Source organism: Haliotis rufescens, unplaced genomic scaffold (genome assembly GCF_023055435.1).
Source record: "Haliotis rufescens isolate VD_foot unplaced genomic scaffold, xgHalRufe1.0.p SCAF_2, whole genome shotgun sequence".
Taxonomy (NCBI): domain Eukaryota; kingdom Metazoa; phylum Mollusca; class Gastropoda; order Lepetellida; family Haliotidae; genus Haliotis; species Haliotis rufescens.
This window is the reverse complement of record NW_025963890.1, coordinates 54,329,521-54,335,425: the sequence shown is the minus strand read 5'-3', so window position 1 is coordinate 54,335,425 and position 5,905 is coordinate 54,329,521.

Genomic DNA, 5,905 nt, shown 5'->3' with positions numbered 1-5,905 from the left:
CCTGCTGAATGGGTATAAAAATCCACATCAACGGCTGTTCATACAGCCCTTATAACGGCAGTAGAGGCGGTGACAGATTGCCAAGACTGAATGCAGCTCAAAGGAGCAACGCCATTGGGAGATTACAAGCTGGAGCAACTCAGCAAGAAGTGGCCAGGCACTTTGGCGTATCCAGACAGACAATTTCCGCACTGTGGACCCGATACAACACCACCAACAGAGTTGACGACAGACCAAGGTCAGGAAGACTAAGGGTGACAACCCAAGCACAAGATCGATACATCCGGCTGCGACACCTCCGAGACCGCACTACCACAGCCACGTCTACAACCACACAGATCCCCGGTTTACGCAGAATATCAGATCAAACGGTACGCAACAGACTGAGGGAGGCTGGACTTTTTGCACGAAGACCTGTTCGACGTCATGTATTGACCCCACGTCATCTGGCGGACCGTCTGCTTTGGTGCCAACAGAGGGTTAGATGGGCACGTGCAAGGTGGAGAAATGTACTGTTTACTGACGAGTCCCGTTTCCTACTCACACTAGCTGATGGGCGCCCACGTGTCTACAGACGTCGGGGTGAACGTTACGCCCCCAAATGTGTGCAGAAGGTTGTCCCATTTGGCGGCGGGAGTGTCATGGTAAGGGCCGGAATTCATCACGGTGGTAGGTGCATTGACAGGTGTGCGTTACAGAGACTTGACCCTACAGCCTTACGTTCTTCCTCACGTCAACGTTCATGGCGGACAGTTCCAGCAGGACAACGCTCGACCGCATATTGCACGCGTTTGTCAGGACTTCTTTCAGCACAACAACATCCAGACATTACCTTGGCCAGCCCGGTCACCAGATTTGTCCCCGATTGAGCATCTGTGGGACGAGTTGGATCGACGCGTTCGCAGAAGGAATCCACCGTCCCAAACACTTCCGGCGCTTCTTGAGGCACTTCAGCATGAATGGCAGCACATTCAACAGCGTGTTATTGACAACTTGATTGCATCTATGGGTCGTCGGTGTCAAGCGGTGATTGATGCACGTGGTGGGCACAACCGATACTGACATTTTCTGTACCCCTGTGACATTTACTGTATCGTGTACGTGTGTCTGTCTAGGTGACACAATTAATGTTTTGAACATTGTGTACATTGATCTTCAAACAGTGTTTTAATTATGGTTTCTGTGTCCTATTTTGAAACTGTCGCATTATATTACATTTTGACAGTTTTTTTTTAAGAGTATATATTAATTGCGTAACATCTGTAGTGACACCAGGCAAAATGCCAAACGTAATTTCACAGAAAGCCAAGCCAAGGGGATTGATTTGGGTTTTCAAGGCTGAATGTAGACTAATATGTCGTCTATGAAACCTCTTATAACGCAATACATTTCTCGCCTCAAAAATTAAAACAATAATTTTGCTGATGCTGATCACCCGTTTCAAGTTATTCAATAATCAATTTATTACTGGAAAACCCACTAACAGAGGTACAAGAACAAACATATATACATTTATTAAGTAATACAAGCAAGATGACATGTACTGGATGGGCAATATGTTTCAATGGCAGCATGCGTAAACAGCACATTAAAAAGATTAGAAATATCACTTAACTTTTTTGCTTTCTTAGATGAGAACATTTTCTTAATTTGTACACATTTGGCCATTTTGGGCCATTCTTAGCTTACTTAGGGACTGGTATAAATATCTATTAATTTGGGTATGTCCTTATATGTTGCAATTTCATGCCCAAATATGGTAATGCGTTTATACATTTTAATACACAGTGTTTTTTCCCCAAATCACCATTGGCTATAAAATTCGGTGTTGAGTAATAAAGACCAGCTGCAATTTTTCAGAAATTTCATACACACTCTTTCAATACGGATTGTATTTTCAAAGTATACATTGTATGTACGAAGACTATTGCCATGACCCGCCACGCGTTGACGACGTGACAATCTCATAAAACTCCTAATTAGTGCCATAAAGCTATAAAATAGTTTTCGCAGACATCGGCAGATATCCGCAAATTATTCGCGAATTGTTCGCAATTATTTGCAACTTATCCGCAGATTATTCGCAATTTTACTGTAGAACACCATAACAAACTTTTGCGTTGTAGTTTGTAAGCGCAATAATCTTGGACGCGACGTTAAACCCCATTTAACCTCACCGTAAGGAGCACCCAAATGAATCGGGTGGTCGGTCTCGGTAGATTGCGTGTCATTGTCTGGTCTCGAAACGATAATTTACACGCCACACAGCTGGAATATTGCTGAGTGTGGCGTTAAACAACGAACAAACTTTATACGTCTATATTGCGTTTTTTTAGACTGGAAGTATACCGAGGACTCTCATACGAATACCAATGCTCGGTCTCATACTTCTAATACAGTTTAGGGTTACACCTGTTATAACAACAGTCAGCTGATATTTCTGATCACAGTTCTTTCATGTCTCATTTGAAAAATCGCAAATGACCTCCAGTTACACTTCATTGAAAGCACACTGAAACACATTGGAAAAGCATGTTCATATTTTCTCTCAATATTTGACATCCTGGCCACAAAAATCAAATTAAGTTGTTCTGTGGGTGGGTGCGTTAAAATTTAACGTCGCGTCGGCATGTTGTTCTGTGTATTTAGGCAAGAGATAATCAAACAAAACTATGTTATTCACGAACACAGTGACATTATTTACAAACACAGTGACAATATTTCACAGTGACATTTTGTCAGGAGAGTTGAAGTTGACTATGCGTTTTTATTGTGTGTGAGTATTTTTCGAGTTATCCTTATTTCGAGTTAAAAGAGTGCCGAGATCATACTACAATGCCCGGTCCGTAATGTTACATCGCTTTAAACGATATGTCGAATTTGTAAAGTTCAGGCTAACGAGGTTTTACTGTTAACAATGTCAACGTATTTAACTGTTCCTGTTAACCCACAGTTATAATACTGTTTATTGTTATACGTATTGCCTTTTGTTGTGAGATAAGTAGCTATAGATTACTACTGACGTAAACGTAAAATGGTATTCGCAACGTATTAGTCCTCCTGTTTTCTGTCCCAACTTTCTTTAAACACATGACAAATCTCGTTGTAGTATTAGAACAAACTACGTAACACACAAGCCAGCAACGGCGAACATGGATTGGGTACCACTCTGTCGGGTGGGTGTTGAAGGGATAAATAGTGTCTACAATGGTATATTCGCTCAACTAATAATTTCCTTAAAGACCTCAATGCATTTATGTTATTTCGTCTCGTGTTGCACGAAGGGATAATCTACATGTAGACGAATGCACGCATTAAATAATGTTCTAGACATATCAATATTATTAAAAGTTGGATCTACAACCTTGGTTTTGTACCTCCATTCTGCCACAGTTGTAACTATTTATACATATTGTGACCTGCAACTGAGCTTGACAATGCATAGTTCAACAAGTCCAGGCTGAGAAGTGTTTGTTGAAGAATTCAAAATTCAAAGTGTCAAGAACATTATTTGACTATAGATAAGGCCGTCTAAATATGAAGAAGAAGAAACTTATTAGTGTGTCACACACTACAATTTTATTTCATTTGACACATGTGTTAAAATACGGGCTTATGAGACACACAAAATGTTTTCTCAGTCATACGAATTATACGGAACATTCATTGCAATATAGCATTGAAATGAAGCAGCCATGCACTGTTCAGCCATCCAGTGAGCATCATCATTGTTCCATACAAAGCACACAGAAGATGAAAATGTACAACAGAGCATTACATGTATAAATGAACATCACGAGAGGACTCTTCAATTAATAATAATAACATATTACACAGTCATAAAAATGTTCAGCCATCCAGTGGGCACCATCATTATTCCATACAAAACACATAGACGATGAAAATGTACAACAGAGCATTACATGTATAAATGAACATCACGAGAGGACTCTTCAATTAATAATAATAACATATTACACAGTCATAAAATGTTCAGCCATCCAGTGGGCACCATCATTGTTCCATACAAAACACATAGACGATGAAAATGTACAACAGAGCTATTACATGTATAAATGAACATCACGAGAGGACTCTTCAATTAATAATAATAACATATTACACAGTCATAAAAATGTTCAGCCATCCAGTGGGCACCATCATTATTCCATACAAAACACATAGACGATGAAAATGTAGAACAGAGCATTACATGTATAAATGAACATCACGAGAGGACTCTTCAATTAATAATAATAACATATTACACAGTCATAAAAATGTTCAGCCATCCAGTGGGCACCATCATTATTCCATACAAAACACATAGACGATGAAAATGTACAACAGAGCATTACATGTATAAATGAACATCACGAGAGGACTCTTCAATTAATAATAATAACATATTACACAGTCATAAAATGCTCAGCCATCCAGTGGGCACCATCATTATTCCATACAAAACACATAGACGATGAAAATGTACAACAGAGCATTACATGTATAAATGAACATCACGAGAGGACTCTTCAATTAATAATAATAATAACATATTACACAGTCATAAAAATGTTCAGCCATCCAGTGGGCACCAACATTATTTCATACAAAACACATAGACGATGAAAATGTACAACAGAGCATTACATGTATAAATGAACATCACGAGAGGACTCTTCAATTAATAATAATAATAACATATTACACAGTCATAAAAATGTTCAGCCATCCAGTGGGCACCATCATAATTCCATACAAAACACATAGACGATGAAAATGTACAACAGAGCATTACATGTATAAATGAACATCACGAGAGGACTCTTCAATTAATAATAATAACATATTACACAGTCATAAAATGTTCAGCCATCCAGTGGGCACCATCATTATTCCATACAAAACACATAGACGATGAAAATGTACAACAGAGCATTACATGTATAAATGAACATCACGAGAGGACTCTTCAATTAATAATAATAATAACATATTACACAGTCATAAAAATGTTCAGCCATCCAGTGGGCACCAACATTATTCCATACAAAACACACAGAAGATGAAAATGTACAACAGAGCATTACATGTATAAATGAACATCACGAGAGGACTCTTCAATTAATAATAATAACATATTACACAGTCATAAAATGTTCAGCCATCCAGTGGGCACCATCATTGTTCCATACAAAACACATAGACGATGAAAATGTACAACAGAGCTATTACATGTATAAATGAACATCACGAGAGGACTCTTTAATTAATAATAATAACATATTACACAGTCATAAAAATGTTCAGCCATCCAGTGGGCACCATCATTATTCCATACAAAACACATAGACGATGAAAATGTACAACAGAGCATTACATGTATAAATGAACATCACGAGAGGACTCTTCAATTAATAATAATAACATATTACACAGTCATCAAATGTTCAGCCATCCAGTGGGCACCATCATTATTCCATACAAAACACATAGACGATGAAAATGTACAACAGAGCATTACATGTATAAATGAGCATCCAGAGAGGACTCTCATAATATATTAAACAGTCATAACATGTTCAGCCACCCAGTGAGATCTATTTATAATAATGCAAAAATCATACATAATATAATAATGCAGAACTCCACCCAAGTCACCTAATTTTACCCATGAAGTGAAGTACAAGTACTTAGGTTATCTGTTAATGACGTTGATGTATGTACGTTTGTTTGCATAGCAATGCACTTACTGTGTCTCATGTGGCTGTATTTGATCCCAGGCCACTATATCCCTTCATCTATCTACCATGTTTAGCGCAGCTGTCACTTCGGTTGAAATATACATTTATTTCAAAACCTTTGTCTGGTTGTCGACCGATCTGGTAACCACAATAACCAATTT